This window comes from Canis aureus, chromosome 7 (genome assembly GCF_053574225.1).
Source record: "Canis aureus isolate CA01 chromosome 7, VMU_Caureus_v.1.0, whole genome shotgun sequence".
Classification (NCBI taxonomy): Eukaryota; Metazoa; Chordata; class Mammalia; order Carnivora; family Canidae; genus Canis; species Canis aureus.
In genome coordinates, this window is record NC_135617.1 from 18,722,226 (window position 1) to 18,743,451 (window position 21,226).

The 21,226-nt window shown below is 33.3% G+C and overlaps 1 long non-coding RNA gene across 1 annotated transcript in view; it reads right to left on the bottom strand.

Moving 5' to 3' along the window:
• LOC144317109 (uncharacterized) overlaps positions 1-21,226 on the bottom strand; it is a 141,622-nt gene that overhangs the window by 58,167 nt on the left and 62,229 nt on the right. The window contains exon 2 of the long non-coding RNA XR_013382991.1: positions 12,371-12,452. This is a non-coding gene — a long non-coding RNA (uncharacterized LOC144317109). The remainder of the gene's footprint in view (positions 1-12,370; positions 12,453-21,226) is intronic.

The following is a 21,226-nucleotide window of genomic DNA, read 5'->3' on the forward strand; positions in this document are numbered from 1 at the left end:
GGCTCCATGCAGGAAGCCCTATGTGGGACTCGATCCCAGGACTCCAGGCATGATCCTGCCAAAGGCAGACACCCAAGAGCTGAGCCACCCAGGCGTCCCCAGTTTCGTTTTTCTGCATATTGCTGTCCTGTGTTCCCAACATCATTTATTGAAGAGACTCTCTTTATTCCATTGTATATTCTCTCCTGCTTTGTTGATGATTAGTTGACCAAAAAGTTGTGGGTCCATTTTTGGGCTTTCTATTCTGTTCCATTGATCTATGCGTCTGTTTTTGTGCCAGTTTCATACTGTCCTGCTGACTATAACTTTGTAATACGGCTTGAAGTCTAGAATTGTTTTGTTTTGTTTTGTTTGTTTTTTAAGATTTATTTTATTTATTCATGACAGACACAGACTGAGAGAGAGAGGCAGAGATATCGGCAGAAGGAAAAACAGGCTCCTCACAGTGAGCCTGATGAGGGACTCGATCCCCAGATCCTGGGATCGCGACCTGAGCCGAAAGCAGGCACCCAACCGCTGAGCCACTCAGGCATCTCTGAAGTCCGGAATTGTGATGCCTCTGCCTTGCTTTTCTTTTTCAGGATTGCTTTGGCTATTTAGGGTCTTTTGTAGTTCCACATAAATTTTAGGATTGCTTTGCATAGCTGTAAAACAGCTGTATTTCTGTAAGAAATACTGGTGGTATTTCAATAGGGATTACATTAAATGGGTAGATTGCTTTGGGTAGTATAGACATTTTCACAATATTTGTTCTTCCAATCCTTGAACATGGAACGTTTTACCATTTCTTTGTGTACTCTTCAACTTCTTTCATAAGCGTTCTATAGTTTTCAGGGTACACATCTTTTACCTCCTTGGTTAGGTTTATTTCTAAGTATATTATGGGTTTTGGTGTAACTCTAAATGGGATTGAGTCTTTGATTTCTCTTTCTGCTGTTTCATTATGGGTATATAGAAATGCAACAGATTTCTGTATATAGATTTTGTATTCTGTGACCTTGCTGAATTTGTGTATCAGTTCTAGCAATTTTTTAGAAGAGTCTTGGATATTAGGGAGGACACTTGTGATGAGCACTGGGTGTTACACATAAGTGATTTAGTAGAATTCTACTCCTGAAATTGATATAACACTATATGCTAACTAACTGGAATTTAAGTAAAAAGCTTGAAACATTAAATAAAAAGGAATAAAACTTAAAAAAAATAAAGCTAATGAGAAAATCTATTAGGGAAACTGCATTTAGAATAAAGAAGAGGAAATGGTTTGGGAGGTGAAACTGAAAACCCAAAGGATATTAGGAGTTTAAAGGCAGATGAGCATTAATGAAAGGAAGGGACTCAATTTTTTTTTAGCCTATTTATGTAGATGATATTAAAAATAGAAAAGGCAAGAGAAAAAGGAAACCTTGAGTGGTTTGGGCAATATTCAGATAACTTTATTTTTGGAAATGTTAATTCTAAAGAAATCATGACAGCCAAATATTCCAGCTGGGTCTAAAGAGAGATATTAGTGTGGCCATCAATAATTGGGCCATGTACAAAGAAGTGTGCCATTATGCAAAGGCCAAAAGTGTCATTGTGCTAAGTGGGTCACTATATTTACAGTTCATAGTGAAATTCACAATACAATTGTCCAGCTATGAACATTTGTAAAAGGAAAAGAGTTGTGCTTAAAAAAAAAAAGTTTAACAGTTTCTTAGAACTCTTTATTTCTTTCAGCTGGACATGAATGGTAATATTTTTCAACTAAAATAATGGGATTTACTGAGCAGTGGACAAATAACCTCTTTTTCTATGCCCAAAGTCAGAAATTTAAAATTGACATATAGAGGAAAAAAAGAGCCTGGACAACACAGTATTATAGACTGTATGTGGTGAGGGCAAAAAAGATTCAGGAAAAAGAGGGCAGTCCAATATTCTGCGATGAGAGAAAGGTAGCAATGGAAGAATCCCTGTGTATAGCTCCCAGTACATGAGGCATACAGAGAATGAGAAAAACAAAGAATAAGAGTAAACACAAACACAATAATGAAGTTCTATGGCAAGGCTAGCAAACCCTAGAGATGATGGAAATATCATGGTAGGACTCTTATTTAGACAACATTGGCAATCCCTCTTGAAATGAGGATGAAGATCCTCTGAGACTGTGATCAACTCAGCTATCAACTCATGGCATCAATAAGGACAAGCCATCTTCAGAAACTGGAAGAACAAGAGCAAGAGGAAAGATAATAAATGGAATTAGGCAGTTATAACCTCTTCCACTTGCAAGTTATTGTCAACCCTTAAGAAAGAGAAATAATTATAAAACTCCAATACATCGTATATTGCTTTCTTAGAAACATCTGTGATTCATTGTGAGTCTGCAATTTAATTATTTATTAAGTATAGTCATTTGTTTAAATTTAATAAGAATTTAGTTATTCTTAATTTTCAGTTATTTTCAGTTATTCTTAAATAAAGAGTTCAGGGCCCTGTATTGTCTAAGAACTCTATATTCCCAGCACCTAGCATAAGCTCAGACTATAGTAGATAATAAATACTTTTGAAGTAGTGAATGAGCAGGTGAATGAATGACTGAATTTATTCCCAAATTTACCATGGCACAGAAATCATGTAAGAGAACCTCTTGGGTACAAGTGGACCCTAATGAACATCTTGTTTTTGCAATAGTGTCAAAGTAGGAGATAAACCATCCCTGGTTATGTCCCACCTCAGCTTCTACCAGCATGGTGAAAGTAAATCTCTCATAGTTACAGATCCAAGGAGTACAATTCTTTCTTAAGATGTTTGCTGCTGCAGAGATAATTAGGACAGTGACCTAAAATGGTAATAGTTTGGAGATAAGTTTTAAAAATTTATAATTCAACATTGACCTATGTACCAGGTGGAATTTAAAATTCTGCAACTCATTAAAATGCTGCAATCTTCTTTCAATATGTACTGATAAATCAATTTAAGATAGTTAAAAATGTTAATAAATGAATAGATTTATAGTCAATGTTAGAGACAATTGCCCTATCCTAATCACAAGATATGTTTTTCTATGATGAACAGAAAAATAATTCTTTTATCTGCAGCATCCAATTTTAAACTAACTCGAATACACTGTCTAAAAGGTAGCTAGATGAGTAGTGATCACATACATGTGGTTCAGTGATGGTATATGGTTAATAATAAACCGATAATAGTTTTACATCAATCATTTTGTCTATTCTAACATATTTTTCTAAACCCCTTTATTTTCTTTTTCTCAACTACATGCCCAAAATACATTCCTTAATATTAATAGAAACTTAAATTTTTTTTTATTGAATATTCTATAAGGGCTCTTAAAGTACTAGAGTTTTTGGCTCTACATTTTGGTTCTTTATACTTAAGCCAGCTGTATAAGGTTCCATTTTTGTACATACAACTACTTTTAGCACAGTAGACTGCCAAACTCCACTGACTTTTTTTTCATGCTGCCTGTGCTATATTTATTATTCTCTTCAGAGTTTTCAAATTTAACAAATTCACAGATGCTTTCTCTGTCTAGGCTCATTTATGTAGATTTTTTAACAGTAAATATGTCTACTGACCCACTCAACACTTCTCTTCTTGCAGCTCTGGTAAATGCTCGGTGTTTTAATCATCTCTTTTTCCACTCAGAAACTTGCCTTAGTGTAATCATTTCATTATGTGATGTTTGAAAACTGTTCTTAACCATGATAGCATGGAGGTTAATAGGACTTAGAATATTGTTTGCACAGAATTTTATGACCTCAACACACTCATTTTTTTTTATTAAAAGGCATTTTACCCCCCTAATTGAGGAGAGATCAATATAATTTTAATTTTTATGATCAACAGTACTTGGCAGGACACCTTATTGATCTCAGAGACAAATTTGAACATATTTTTGATAATGCTGGAAAATAATATCATAGCAGTGAAATCGTTTTTTTGGACCATGGCCAACTAGATTTCCAGAAAAGTGAGTTATTATTTAACAAGAAGAAATAAGCCACATTTTCCATTGGTAAATTTCATATTGTCCACCATACATATCCTAAGCATTTAATTTTTAATGAAAAAATATAATTAGAAGAAAATTTTGTGTCAAGTTGTTTTGAAGGTATAGAAATAAGAATGGTCTTTAACCAAATAAATAACTTGAGTTTTATGATTATCTGATATGTTGGTTTCCATAAAATTATAGCTTTCCATATCTTTGTGTTGACCTGATGTTTAGGACATTAGCAAATGCCCGTAGAACGGAAATATTAGCATTTTTAATGTTACCAAATTTGAAGGATTTTATTCTTGGGATCCATGAGGCATATGGTAAATTCCATTTCAGTTGTTTATGTTGATATTTCTTTATACTGTAAATTCCATGTGTGCATAAATGATGTTTCTTGATATGTGGTGAAAATAAACACTCTTATGCAATCTATTGTGAATCTACACTTTAGCACAGTTAATCCCACTCAGTAGTTACTATTGATGATGATAAATTGAGAGAAAGAATTAGCCACAGCATTTCTGGAGCAAAATTTTTATTTGGTTAAAAATGATAGATGTTGAGAATCCAAGTACTACAAAGGTCATCAATTTCCCTGCATTTAATGAAAGTTTGTTTTGTTTATTTTCTCATGGATTTATATTATATTATTCCTGGTACTGTACTCAATAAGGATTTTCTACAACAATCACTTTCTTAAAGACCCAGATTCTTTTATACATCTAATTGAGAAGTTATTCTGGGATTTAATGAATCTTAATAAACATTTAACTAACGTTATCTATTCTCCTTTGTCTTTTAGCATCCAGAAATTGTAGCTATAATACCAATAAGAACTGAAATCTCAGACAGAGAATAGACTGGTGAAAAAAATCTATAATTATAGCACCAAAAGAAAGTACTAGGATGAGTTAAAACACTGTTTTGTCTATGATTCTTTTTTAATTTTAAAAAAGAATTTTTGTCTATGATGTTCAAAATGCAAATTTTGATGTGAATTTCTATTTTAGTAACATATAAGGATATTTCAATTAGTTTCCAATGAAAATTAAAACATTGTCAACCACTTCATATATTCTGTTTGCCTTTTAGGCCATTGGAATACACTTTTCAATAATTGCTAGACATATTTTTAATGTTTTACTATTGCAGAGTGAAATCCTATTTGCTATACAGAGATTATGAACATGCTTTAGTCTAAAGATAATTGTGTAATTTTTTTCCTTAGGTTAATTTCTAGAAATGGCTTTTTCTCTCTTGAGTGGTCATTGGATTCTCATAAAACTATATTATTTTGTGGTTTTTAAAATATCATATTTAAAATATGCAGAATCCACTGGAAGAGTAGACAAGTTCTCTAAAGTTATTCTCTTTAGAGGTCTTACTTTTCATAAACATTCTTTTAATAGATATCAGACTGAAATTCAATCTAGAACATATGAAGTGAAAACATAGAAGAAATATAGCTAGTTAGTGTTTAAATAGAAGATTAATGGGGAAGAAAAGGGTATGCCCCTGGCCAAATGAAATAATGAAATTGTTTTATTTCGAACTCACAGATGAATGATTAATATAAAATACTGCACATGTAAAAATAAAGAATTCTAGAAGAGTTATCAAATAATACTTTAAGCATAATATGTTGTCATACTTGGCAATATGGGAAAAAAAAAGCCGGTCCATACTTGCCCTAAAAATATTCAATACAGACCATACTAAAAATGATCAACATAGCCATGATACTGAGTAAAAATGATGGTTTAATTTTGTACAATCCCTTAAAAATGAAACTATGGGAAAAATATAGAGGCTAGTTTAAGGAGGAACCAAGTACCAGAACGTTACCAGAATGACTGGTAAAAGAATAGTAAAAGATAGATCTGAGTAACACTAAACAATCAGAATAGTACTTAGCTTAGAATTGGACATAGTAGAAGGGTCCCTGGGTGGCTCAGTCAGTTTAGCATCTGACTCTTGATTTCAGCTCAGGTCATAATTTCAGGGTCGTGAGATTGAGCCTTGTATTGGGCTCTGTGCTCAGTAGGAAGTTTGCTTGGGATTCTTTCTCCCTCTCCCTCTATCCCTCCTCTTGGTATCTCTTTCTTTTTCTCTCAAATAAATAAATCTTAAACAACAACAACAAAAAAGAATTGGACATAGCAGATATATACTAATGATGGAAATATGGCAAAATTGATTCCACAACCACAGAATTTTATTATGGTGGTACAAAACTCATAAATCTTTAAATGGATTATTTAATAATATATACTATTATTTAAATGTACTTTAACACATTAAAAATAATACTCTACACTTAATGCAATCCCTACCAAATACCAACAGCATTTTCATAGAGTAGGATAAATGATCCTAAAATGTGTATGGAACCCCAATAGACCCCCATATAGCCAAAGCAACTTTGAAAAAGTAAAGCAAAGCTGGAAACATCACAATTTTGGACTTCAAGTTACAATACAAAGCTGCAGTAATCAAAACAGTGTGGTACTGGCACAAAAATAGACACATAGATCAATAGAACAGAAGTGAAAACCCAGAAATGAACCCATAGCTATATGGACAATTGATCTTCAACAAAACAAGAAAGAATATCCAATGGAAAAAAAAATGTCTCTTCAACAAATGGAATTGGAGAAACTGGACAGTAACATACAAAAGAATGAAACTGGACCATTTTCTTATAATGTAGACAAAAAATAATCAAAATGGATGAAAGACCTAAATGTAAGACCAGAAGTAAAAATACTAGAAAAGAACACAGGCAGCAACTTCTTTGACATCAGCCATAGCAACTTCTTTCTAGATATGTCTCCTGAGGCAAGAGAAACAAAGCAAAATTAAACTATTGGGAATACCTCAAAATAAAATCTCTTGCAAGTGAAGGAAATAATCAACAAAACTAAAAGGCAATCTATGGAATGGGAGAAATATTTGCAAATCATATATATATCTGATAAAGGATTATATCCCAAATCCATAAAGAACCTATCAAACTCAACAACCAAATAATTAGTAATCTGATTAAAAATGGGCAGAAAACATGAATAAGCTTTTTTTCCAAAGAAGACATACAGATGGCCAAAAGGCACATGAAAAAATGCTCAATATCATTAATCATCAGGAAAATACAAAGTAAAACCACAATAAGGTATACCACCTCACACCTATCAGAATGTCTAAAATTAACAACATAGGAAACAACAGGTATTGGCATGTTATGGAGAAAGGGGAACTCTATTGAACTGTTAGTGGGAATGGGTATTGGTGCAGACACTCTGTAACCTAGTATGAAGTTTCTTCAATAAGCTAAAAATAAAACTACCGTATGATCCAGCAATTACACTACTAGGTATTTACCCAAAGAATACAAAAACGTTACTTCAAAGGGATATGTGCATCTCAATATTTATAGCAGCATTATCTATAATAGCCAAATTATGGAAAGAGATCAAGTGTCCATCAATCAATGAGTGGATAAAGAAGATGTGGTATATATATATATATGATATATGATATATATATATATCATATATATATTCATACCACATGAAATATTGCCATTTGCAAAGAGGTGGATGGAGCTAGAAAGTATTATCTAAGTGAAATAAGTCAATCAGAGAAATACAAATACCATCTGATCCACTCATATGTGGAATTTAAGAAACAAAAGAAACAAGCAAATGGAAAAAAAAAAAAGGGAGATCAAGAAACAGACTCTTAACTATAGGGAATATACTGATGATTGCCAGAGGGATGGGGGTGGGGAGATGGGCTAAATAGGTATTAGAGACAAAGGAGTACACTTGCTGTAATAAGCTCTGGGTGTTGTACAGAAGTGTTATCATTATATTGTATACCTAAAACTAATATTACACTGTATGTTAACTAACTGGAATTTAAATTAAAAACTTAAGGAAATAATTATTCTTTTTTTACAGATTTATTTATTTATTTATTTATTTAGAGACAGAGAGAGAGATGAAAGGAGGAACAGAGGGAGAGGAAGAGAGAAACTTCAACAGACACTCTAAGCTTGGAGCCCAATTTGGGGCTCAATCCCATAACCTTGAAGTCATGACCTGGGCCAAAATCAAGAGCCAGAGGCCCATACAACTGCACCACCCAGCTGCCCCAGGAAATAGTTATTCTAATTGATATAATAAATAATAATCACATCAAAATCCCAAAGCAGTTCACTGTTTATTTATAGCTCTAAAGAACTTAGAATAGTGCCTAGTATACAACAAGCTATATGCTTTATTAATGCTATGCATTATGCTGTTGTATTCTATAAATATTTATAAGTAAGTACTCTATATTAATGATATTCATTCTCAAAGATTTTTTAAATTTTATATAACTCTTAAATGGTTGGTATAGATGTGAAATCAACTGGTCTTACCAATGAAAATTTAAAAATCAGTTCCTTCAGTTAAAATTCAGAGGGTTATAAAAAGGGAATAAAGAGTTCAGTGTTATACAAGGTATATACAATGTGTCTAATCTATGCATAATTTGTACAGATTTTTCCACAGTTGGGGACTTCACTCCTGAGAAATTTTAAAGAAAAGTGTATTTAGGAAGGAAGGATTTTCCATGATTCTAAATGTTTCTGAGAACTTTCTTCTGATGTTCCTGATGGGGATAGATAGGGACTCGTCTGATTTCTATTGCCATAGAGTCCTATGCCTTTTGGCAGAATTCTTGGTGGGAGGAGGGGATGACTTGTACCTTTTCCAAAGAACAGTAAATGAATAGGCTGCTCTATGACTAATTGTACAGATGGTAAGTCCTTCAGAATGCCCTTAACAATGAGCTTCTTTGGGAATAAATAAATTTCAGAATTTCATCTTTGAACACTAGTTGAGGCCTCCTGTGCTCTTACACAAGACTCCTTTAAGAGTAACAAAGTTCTGATCCCAGCTACAACAACCGGAACAGCGCTGAGAATACAACCATTGGATCATGCTCTTTAGATTAGCGGCAGTTTTAAGCAATAATCCTATTTAATCTTTGGACTGTCCTCAGTGATTGGTGGAAATTCTAAAACATGTGTCAGAACGGTTCTGTTTTAGTGTTAGGGACGTGTGGACCCTAGCATAAGAGAATGAGCTGGAACATTTAGGACTATTAATCATTGTAAAAGCATAAAGTATCATGAAGACTTCTGTTATTACATTTCACTTTTTAAAATGGAATTTATTTTCATCAAGCCCATTATTTAAAAAGTCTAATTAATGGCTTAACTGATATTTTTATTATTTATTTATTTATTAAAGATTTTATTTATTTATTCATGAGAGACAGAGATATAAGAAGAGGGAGAAGCAGGCTCCTTGCAGGGACCTGATGGAGAACTCGATCCAAGGACTTCAGGATCATGACCTGAGTCAAGGCAAATGCTCAACCACTGAGCCACCCAGGTGCCCCTGATATACTTAAGTATAAAATTAACTTCTTGACTATATTTATAAGATAATTGAGCTTGAACAAGTTATTGTTATTTCTGACGGTCTGTTTTCCCCTTGGTAAAACGGTGACATTAACAATACCTCCCTTCATAGAATTGTTGAAAGAATTCAATGAGGTAATAGAAAATATATTTACTGAAACACAGTACATCCTCCATAAGTGCAATAATGAAGATTAACATCAATTTATTCAGAGTATTTATATTTACTAGTAATAATAGTAAGATAATAATTTACACATATTGAGTTCTAGCAATTTTCTACTTTTTTAACAATTTGCTACTACCTTGCAAGTATTATTATATTTAATCTTTTAAAATTCATTCAACAAATATCTATCAAGTGCCTAATTTCTGCAGGTTATGTTCTTGGTGCTATATCAACAGACAAAAACACAGCTTACAGTGTTACTTTTACTCTGCTGGACTCAATAAAACATTTAACAAAGAGTTGAACTTTGAATATGTTAGTGATATAGGGAACCCTAAAGTGGGAGAGATGGAAGTTTTATTCAATTTCTGTTATGGATGGCGGTCAAGAGAAGCTGACTGTGATAAAGTGGTATTTGTGGAAAGACTTGAAGGAAACAAGGAGTTAACACAGTGATACTGGGGAGGAATGCTCCTGGCAAAGGGGGACAGAGTGTTCAAATTCCAGAGCGTTCAAGTTTGCTCCTTGCAAAGGGGGCAAATGCATACTGGGGGAGCAGCAGGGAGGCCAGTGTGACTGGAGTTGCAGGGTCAAGGTAAGGGAGGTAGGAGGAAGGAAGGGAAGATCCTATCTGGAATTTCAGAGGAAGCCTGGCTCTGGGGACTCCCTGACTTCGGACTCTTAATCTCATGAACTGTGAGACAACACATTTCTCTTTTTGTCAGCCACCCATTTGGTGGCACTTTGTTACAGCAGTCCTAGGGAAGTGTAGCCTCTGCTTCCTGGTCCACGTGCTCTGTTTGGGTTTCTGCCTTGCTAGGGAAATGCAAAAGGTAAACTATACGACTCCACTCTTTTAAGAGAGACTTTTTTTTTTCTTACAACAAGGAAACATATTTCTCTCTTAAGCAAAGATGTGGACAACAAAACATATCTTGAGAGATGTGAAGAATTATCAATTGTAACTACAGCAGCTAAAGCATAGTGTGTTACTCTTTTTTTTTTTTTTTAAGCTGGTATCTATTGAGTTTTTACTACATACTGCATACATGCTACTTCACTAACTTGTACTGCTCTCACAATTCTATAGGTTAGGTACCATTTATATCTTCTCATTTTTTCAAATGAGAGGTTGAGTGACTTATGAGTTTTAGTGGCTGCTCTGAGCCTAGGCACGCTGCCCCCTCCCTGCTTTGCATAACCTATGCTCCCTGTGGCCCTTGTGTCTCAGAGCCACAAGCATATGGGCTACATTTTATTTTTTTAATTTTTTGTATTGGAGTTCAATTTGCCAACATATAGCATAACACCCAGTGCTCATCCCATTAAGTGCCCCCCTCAGTGCCCATCACCCAGTCACCCCCACCCCCGGCCCACCTCCCTTTCCACCACCCCTTGTTCGTTTCCCAGAGTTAGGAGTCTCTCATGTTCTGTCTCCCTCTCTGATATTTCCCACTCATTTTTTCATTTTAAAATAGATGATGAGGTTCCTTTGGCTATTAGTTCCAAACTTCTGAAAGCTTGTTTTTCCAAGCCTTTTGTGTTTGTTTGCTACTGGTCTTGAATGTCTTTGCCTGGAGTTTGCTTTCAGGTCTATCAGCTATTTTGATGTCTGTTTAATATTGAATTAGCATTCCAGCAATCTCTCTGCCAGTACTAAATTGGCTCATTTTCTCTTCAACAGTTCAGTACACTGACCATGCACAGCAGCCTGTGTGATTTGCTAAATTGAGTCACTTGTGCTGTTATTTATGTTTACTATAAACTGTTATTTACATGGCAAGCTGTAATCTTGATTTATAATGATAACATTAATTGACTGCATTTGACTGTGCACCTTAACTCTACATAATTTGCCTATAAATTTTCAGAATTTTGTGTTGTTTAGCATGGGAGGCTCATGACCATTTTTGCAAGGCTGCCCTATCGATGTTGTTTTCACTAATTGGCTGGAGGTGGTGTAGAGCTTAACCTTACAGGAAGGTTTACGGTTTTCTGCCAAAACAAAATTCCCCTTTATCCCATCTTAGTGATGTTTACCTCTCCTACTGCTTTCTAAATCACAAGGCTGTGAGACCACTGATTTCCACCTGTGACCAGATAAATTCACCATTCAGTCACAAACATGAATTCCCATGAAAATCTAACTTAAGCTAATAGAAAAGGCAGAGATCAGTAGGAAGTTACAATGGCTTTTCTGTAAGCCCTCAGCATCTGTTGGTTTTAAAAACTGGCATTACCTACCTTCGTCTCCACATCAGTGTTCTGTACCCAGGCTTTGTGTCAGAATCACCTGTGGAATTTTTAAAAGGGTACGTGTAGCAAAGAGCTTTTCATTCTGTTGTTTGGGGCGGGGGGTGGATACTGACAAATATGTTTATAAATCACATCGTGTGTAATGCCAATTGAGAAGTCTCTCTGTCCACGGTCAGAAGGTAAATGAGGAACAGGATGTGAAAATACACTTTCAGAACCCTGGCCACTTCTGGGAAACTAATGAGCAGACCATATTTAGAGAGGTTTGAAGTCTGGTATGAATCACTTTGGGTCACTTACGCTCTCTCACTCTGCCCTTTCCACAAGACATACCTTTGTGTTTAACTTCAAATGACTTCGTAAAATAGCTAGGGAGGAAAGGAAAACAGTAATGCTGAAGGCAAATGAGAAGTCCCACAGTTTCACGAAGTAAAAGGTTTACCTATTGAGTTGATAGGGTACTTACCTCAGTTTCCTTTACCTACTGCCTCTCTGGGCCCTTCTAAAGACCTGATCACCACAGGGCAATTTCTCCAGTTTGTCCTTATCTGGGGACAATAATAAGTAGATACTTTTATCTTTTCAAGATAAACTCCATACCACTTAAAATGTTTAATATCCCCAGTAATAGTTCACACACAGGTCAATTCATTTGTTTATCATTTTATCTAGTTTTGAACAGAAGACGAAATAATAATTTTATAGAGTAAAAATAAACTAATGTTAAAGTTATTTGAATTTGTTGATATACATCCTGTGCAGCTTTACCTGTAGATAATGCACATTGATAATAACTCTTACCAAATTACTGAATTGGAAGACACAACAAGGTAAAGATGGTAATTCTCCCCAAATTGATATAAGTTTGATGCAATTTCTGTCAAGATCAGACAATAGGTTTTGGTAGACATAAATAAGTTTATTCTGATATTCATATGCGAGGACATGGAACCTAGAAAATGAAAACAACTTGAAAAAGAATAAAGTGGGGGGAATCATTCTACCTAATTCTACTATTTACTATATAGTAAGCCTAATTGAGACACTGTGGTATTGCTGATGGAATAGATGTGTAGATTTTTTCGGATTTATGTCATCTATCTGCAACCAAGGAAAGAATATTATGTTCTTTGAATAGCTTTGTTCTGGTGTTTGTAACCAGTTTGGTTTAGGAATGTTGTGGGTATGAAAATGTTTAGCTGTTATGACCAATTATATTATTCAGTGACCTTTTTTCTTTCAGTATTTTAAATATTTAAATGATTGTTTCAATATGACAGTACTTTTCTACCTATCAGTAATTGTTGCTAAGCTTGTTGTTCTTTGCCGATGTACATACAATTGTAAAAAAAATATAGAAATGTACTTTAAAAAATTTAAGACCAAATTTGAAATTCATTGGCCATATTTAACTTGAAATGTAATGGAGAATGTGAAAAATGTCATTATATGAAGCCATAAATTTGATTTTATAAATTTTTGTCTTGGTAAAATTTGTCAATATTTATTTTAATTAAGAAAATTCTAAGTTGACAAGAGTCAAAAGTTTATTTACCCCATCTTCTCTACTCCAAAAAGATGATATCACTTGAGTTAAAATAATGAGTGAATTCAACCAAGTATGTTCACCTTTCCATCCTGTATTATTTCTACTTATCTTTACTGCTAGAAGTTAGTTTTTTTTTTTTTAATAAAAAAAAGCATTTTTGATTTTTTTTTTTAAGGCTCTGTTCTTGAAATTGTGGTATCTGGTCACTTTGCAAGCCAATTGCTTGGAAAACTTGCTTGAATGCAGATTTCCAGGACTTCAGACTTACTGAATCCAAGTCTCTGGGCATGGGCCCCAAAATCTGTGTTTTTGAAAGTTCTTAATATGAATCTTCTCTGTCATACACTTTTTATTATTACTCAACAGAATTTTTTTTCTCTAGGCTTCATACAAAATATTTTCTTCTCCATAGATTCTATAGCACATATTAATGAAAGTATGCATTCCAAAGTTAGACAATTATTAGTGCAATTTAGTTTCCTTTGTTGAAAAACACTGGCTCATTTGTAACCCCAATGTACATTTACTTTGATAAAAATCATACAATGAACATGAGATAAATTAGACATGATTTCATCTACAAATGCCCCTTTACTTTGATCATTCATTTGTATTAATTCTATCCAGACCAATCTATTTTCCTAAAATAAGAAAAGATGAGAAGCATAAGACCCAGGAGAAAGCAGTGAAAGAACTGAGATGATTTTGCTTGAAACATAGTCTACAAAGCAGGCACAATCTATGTTAGGAGATACATGCTGTGCTCCTTTCTCACCACCCATTTTCACTTTTCCCTGTGATCTTCAGCAGTTTTTGTACAGATTTATTATTATACAGATACTTAACAGAGGAAGCAGAATTCTTAGGAAGATAAGACTTTCATGGCCACTCCATACATTGTGCCTTGTACATACCTGTGCAGATACATAGTTAAATATATGCTCAATACTAATACGTTAGTCTCAAACTCTAAAGGACAGGATTATCAACAAATTGGTGTAAAACTGTAACAGAATGTTTTCATAGCTATACTCTGAAATAGTGTAGCTATAAGTGGGTTATTTTACAATGGGATTAAGGACTTTATTATTTAAAGATCACCAATCCTTTCCTCCTTGCATACTACACCACCACTTCCCACCTCAGACCCAGCCCTTCCACAATTGTTCAAGATCTCGATGCCTCTTTTTAAACTTGTTTCTTTCAATGTTTACTTCTCTGCTTTGTGTGTTCACTACTTCCTTTCCGTTAAAATCATTCCAGCATTCAAGGGTAGCCCTGCTAGGATACTTCTATATTAAAAAAATTAAAATAAAAACTCCTCTCTGACAAAGCTTATATTTAACATGCTTTTCTTCATGTAAGTTTCTCAAAAAAAAAAAAAAAAAACAAAAACAAAACTGTTTAGAATGACTGTTTTCACTTAATTCAATTTCCTTTCACTCTAAAATGTACTCCAATCTGGTTTCTACTGAAATTGCTACAAGAAAACTGCTCCCTCATCAGTCTTTAATGGCTAATGGATTTAAATGACCCCGCATTTTAATCTCTAGCCATGAACCTGCTAACAAGATGCAAATTTATGTATGCACCTACCCATCTGATACATTCACAGACTGCTTCTCGATGATAAACTTTTACGTTAAAAAATTTACCTTTTGCTCTTATCTTTCAGATTTTACTTATTTCTTGCTTTGTTTTTTTCATATTTAAATAAATGGCACCTCTATCATGCATACTCAGAAAGATATTTTTAAATCATTCTTGTCACTTCTCTCATTCTCTGCTCTCACCCAGTCTGTTCTCATTCTCTATATTCTTGATTTGGTATAATCGTTTGCATTTCTGCTGGCATCATTGACTTAAGCCTCTATCATTTTTTTTCTGGATGACTGCAAAAGACTCCTGATTGGTGTCCCTGCTTTATTCTTGCCCTCAAATGCATCATTATTCATAAATTTCAAAATAGTATTTTACAACTAGACAGTTAATCATGTTATCTCCCTCCTAAAAACAAAATTCAATGCCATTCAACTGACTTTTTCCAAGGAAGTAAACCTGACCCTCCAGGATCTAGGTTTGAACATCTCCCCAACTTCATCTCTAGACATTCTCTCTAACTCACTGTGCCAGTAACATTGTCCTCCTTCCAGTTCCTTGAATTTACGGACTGATTTCCTACCCCAGGCATTCACACATGCTATGAATTCTCTGGAATGTCCTTTACTTGCTTAAAATTTCATCAAAATCCATATCCCAGTTTAAATTTCACATCCTCAGACTCATGCCTTAATTCTCTCATTTAAACTTATAAAACTGTGCTTATTTAAGATAGGTGATTTTTTGAAAAAAAATTGTGCTCTTATTATTCATTTATATGCTTATTCTTTTATTTATTTTCAGTTTGTGTTTCCCATTAAAATATAAGTTTCATGAGGGCATAGCTTGTGTGTATTTTTTTAACACTGTACACTTAGCACTTGTTATGGAGTTTAGAAATATAAGATATTTAATAATTATTTGTTGAATAAGTAAATGGATTAAATAGATAAACAACTGTGATAAACTTTACTTCCTTCTTTCAACATCTCAAAATAGCATATGATGATGCATCTCTGACATGTGTTGCATGATATAAAGCCAAATAATATACAACATTTAAAGATTTTGAATTTGTTTTAGCAAATTAATGTAACCTCATTATAAATTGCTTGGAGCTATCCATTTACAAAATAATGCTACAAATGTGAAAAACGAAAGCACTGAAAAATGATTCCAATTTTAGAAAAGAACATTTTGAATGAGAACATTAACATTTGCAAAGACATTTATTTTCAATCTTTAGCAACATGACTAAATGGCAATATGTGCTTTTGCTTTGTGTATGAAGGTGTAGTCAGTTGATTCTACGTATATGCTGGAGTGTATTACATACTAAGCCAATATGTTGAATCCAATTTCTCTCATTTCTCACTCCCAGCCCAGGATCTGTTGTAATAGTCACGATCTGCTTAATGACACTGTGACTTCTGCTTCATAGAAGTTATAAATTTTCATTCTGGCATCTGTGGAAGGTGGTGCACCCTTCTTGGTAAGTGACGAATCTCTAAGGATGAAATGATTAAAAGGATTTTTCAAGGTGGCAAGTTCAAGGTTGGATTTCACGGGCATCTGATTCCAATTCACATACTCTGGTCCACTAAGCCATTCTGCCTTTTCTTATAAGGATCACTGAAGCCAGAGATACTTAAGTCCTGAACTCAAGTGAAACATCGTAAGGGTTTTTCTGGGCTTTATATGTTAACCTTTCTATGCTTTCAAGCTTAAATTATCAACCACGGTTTTCTCTGTCAAAACAGGCCAAATGGGTACTTGGGAAGCTTCACAATTTTTATTTTATTCTATTTGTTTATTTATTTATTTGTTTATTTATTTATTTATTTATTTATTTTTAAATTTTGAGAAAACAAGAAGTCTAGTGGCAGGGAGCTTTGGAGATTTTTCATTACCTCTTTGTTATTAAAACAAGCATTTACTAAACAAAAAATTGCATTTAGCGAAATTTGGAAGCCTAGCTATCTTGAAGATATGAAATTAGGAAGCCAAATTAAAGGCTAAGAATTTATAAAAGCCTGTTAATGACACTTGTCTTCATATCTCAGAAGAAAATAGAGTGCATCCTGTGTAATTTGAAAGCATATTAACTTTCATGATCTTTCTTACTTCTTCCTTCTTGGGTTTCTGTAGTTTATTCTCTATTAAGAAAAAGGGGGGTAAGAGTAAAAGATTACTTACTAAATAAAGAGCCAAATCTGTATGGTCTCTTTCTAATTTTATTCTGCTTTTATGGATTGATGTGTAGCTAAGAAAAAATATTTTCTCAATTGTGGCATATTTGATTATGGATTGGTAAAGTTATATCCATTATGTAACAGGAATAGAAATGCTACTTGGCCTACTAAAAACCTTCCATTTGTATTTTGAGATTCATCCACAACCAACCTATTAATAATGAAGTATTTTTTCCTTCCATTAGAACAGCTAGGCTATTGATAGAGTTGATGAAATAAAAAAAATAAATAAATGCCCACATATTTGGGTTACTTTATGTATTTATTTTTGGTGTTTAAAAATTTTCAGTGAGATATATTGACAAATAAAATTGTAAGATATTTAAAGTGTACAACATGATGATTTTACATATATCCATATTGTGAAAAGATTCTCCCATTGAGTTAATTAATATACCTTCACTTCATATTCTTACCTTTTTTCTTTATGGTGAAAACATTTAAGTTCTACTTTGTTAGCAAATTTCAACTGTACAAGTAGTGTTAATAACTATAGTGATCATGTTTTACACTAGATTCTCAGAGCTTAGAACGTTTTTTTCCATTCCATATATAAGTGATACACGGTAGTAGTCTTGTCTTTCACTTTCTGGTTTATTTCACTAAGCATTATCCTCTCCAGGTTGTTCCATGTTATTGCATATGGCAGGATTTTCTTCTCTTTTTAAGGTTAAATAATATTCCATATTACATATACTACATTTTTTTTATCCATTCATCTGTAGGTAGATACTTAGATTGTTTCCATACCTTGGCTATTGTAAATAATGCTACAATGAATTTGGGAGTGCAGATATCCCTTTGAAATAATGGTTTTGTTTGCTCTGAATATTTGGGTTCTTTTAAAAAGTGTTTTACTTTATTGAATTTGAAAGCTTGCTTTGGTTATCACAGATTGATCTTTGAGTCACATATAACCAAAGCAATTATCTCCATAAACTTGATATTTGGCAGCAGCAAATGATGAATTATTTTATAAAATAAAAGTTCTCACATTTATTATAGACTTGAAGGAGGGCTGGAGGGAGAGTGATTAGCAGGCAGGATGAGGAGTTGATGAATTTTTTAAATTGTCATTTTTCTTTCTTTTTTGTTTCAAATCTAACTAAAGAATTTTGAAGGAAACTAATTCCAACATATTTCTAAATTTTACTTATCTCCAGAATTAATCTCTGGAAGCTTTTCTTAAGGGAAAATGCCGTAAAAGTACAAGTGCTTTCATTAGCTTTTTATTAAGTGGTCTTAATTGTTTTGGTGATGGCAGGATAGGAAATCAAGAGAGAGAATTTGAAATGTGTTTATGAGTGTGGGGAGCTGCCAACCCTATATAGAATGTTATAAAAAAAAATCATCTGAGATGGATTCAGACAACAGAGAGAAAGTTTAGAGATACTCTTAAGCACCATCAGGTCAATAAAGTGTCCCTAAGATGTGTTTGTTTTATATTTTCTACATTACATTAATCAATAGCACTGCCACTTCTATCTCTATCACCACTATGATCACTACTATCAAGTTTATAATAATTATGTTATTTTTGCCATCATAAGCAAGTCACAAGTCTAAATATTTTATATATAGTTTTTTTCTCATTTATCCCTCTCGTGTATTATATAGGTGGGCATTTTCATTGCATGTATATTTGACATACAGTAACGTAGAGAACTAACTTTTCCACCAAATTTAGAGAAGGGACTCTAACCTAAGTCAGCCTGACATTTAAGTCTGAGTCTTAGTCACTAAATTGTATGATCTACTAAGTTCCAAGGGGTCAGAATCTCAAAAGGGTGTTGAGGATCCCAATAGCAAGGGTAATAACATGAAATTATGTGTCACAAATCTTGCTTGGAAGATCAATAGACACACTTATTAGAAAGGCAGAGTTGCAGGCTGCCCTTAAACTTCGTGAATCACAGTCAGCATTTTAACAAAATTCCTAGATGAATTGTAAAGTTTGAGAAGACGTGTTCTAACTTTTCAACAGAATATTTTGAAAAATATAGTCAACTTCTTTACCAAAATCTAGAGTCTCTGAATCTGTGATTTTCTCAAAATAATAGGCAACTAGAAATTTTATTCATCCATTGACTATTTTATTTTGATTTCTTATTCACTAGTTTGTTTTTCTTATTTGTACACTTATTTTGTGCAAGACATTTAAACATTATACAAGATAAAAATTTTTGAGGGGATAAATGTGCACAATGAATAGTTCTTTAAATTGTCACTTAATAAATGCCATAAGTGAAAATAAAGTTTAGATATAGGCAATATTTTTACATTATTATATTACATACTATATAAGTATCTATATATTCCCCTTGTAGCATTCACTAATTTCAATTCTTAATCTATACATTTGGCCTTAATAAGGAAAGTTTACCATTCTATTGCTTCTGAAATACATTTTCAACCTCTGTGAAAATTAGACTAGCATTTAACCTCCTTTAGAGTGTTGATTCTCTTTTCCTTAACTATTTCTTTTTAGAAACAACTTCTACTTAAAGTTGTTTTTCAGATTTCAAAGCACTAAACTTTCATAGGAGTCACAAGTTGACTTCTCATGTCCTTTCCTTTGCAAATAACTCAAAATTCAAATAGAAGATCACAAGATTTTACTCAAAAACCTGAAGTGTTCAGCTCTTAGAACTTCATATTTGATAGAAACTCCAGACTATGTAGCAATAGTCACCACTTTACAAATTTGATGGAGCTGGTAGGTTATCTTTTACATCTTTCTATGTTCTCAAAGGAGAATGCCCACTGCTTGTATAAAAACATTCAAATGGCTTATGAAGCAATTAGAAAACAAGCATTGTGATATATTGTAAGTGGTAAAATTTAGAATTTTTAGAGTTTAGTAGTTACACTAAAGATGAGTGTTAGAGTTTAGATGAACAGAGGTTTCATGGAAGACATTGAATTTCATCTTTGATTCTTTACAGGAAAGGGATAAACTTTAAAGGAGGTAGTCAAAGATGAGGAAACATTATGAAAGAAATATTAAACTGAGAGAGGAAGGATATGGAAGACCAATTTTTCTGTGGTAAAAGGATACATAGATACTCAATAGGACAGGATACTGGGGGAGACATACTGTTGTTTTTAAGATGTTTTCATAGAAACCTACTATACATCTGCATTAATATAGTATTTTTATGATTCTAAAAATTTTATACTACTGTTTATTATGTAAATATCCTTCATTTTGAATTACTACCTGATTTTTAAGTTTTTTAAATATCTATCTACAGTAATATTTAGATAAATTTCATTTTAAGAATTTATACCTATCCTATGCCTTATTATCCCCATGCTAGCAGGCATTTGCCTCATTTATAATTGTTTCTGCTACAATGGGCTGCAATATCCATCTTATCATATATGCCAAGTTTTTGTAATCATAAAAACTTGGGTTTATGAATTAAAAGGTATGAACTTTACTTGATATTTGCTGAACGGCTTTAAAAAACTGAACAATTTGTAGTCCCCCCAGCAATGTATATTTATTCTTATAATTCCATACCTTCTCCAACACTCATACATTCTCCATCCTCATTCTTCAAAAAGTAATCCAAAAAGTCAGATGTTTGGCACTATCTGACATCAAGCCTTACCATAAAGCTCCAGTAATCATGACAATGTGGCACTGATGAGAAGAATAGCCAAATAGATATATAGAACAAGAACTTATTAAACTCAACAGCAAAGAAACAAACAATCCAATCATGAAATGGGCAAAAGAAATGAAGAGAAATTTCACAGAGGAAGACATAGACATGGCCAACAAGGACATGAGAAAATGCTCCGCATCACTGGCCATCAGGGAAATACAAATCAAAATCACAATGAGATACCACCTCACACCAGTGAGAATGGTGAAAATTAACAAGACAGGAAACAACACATGTTGGAGAGGATG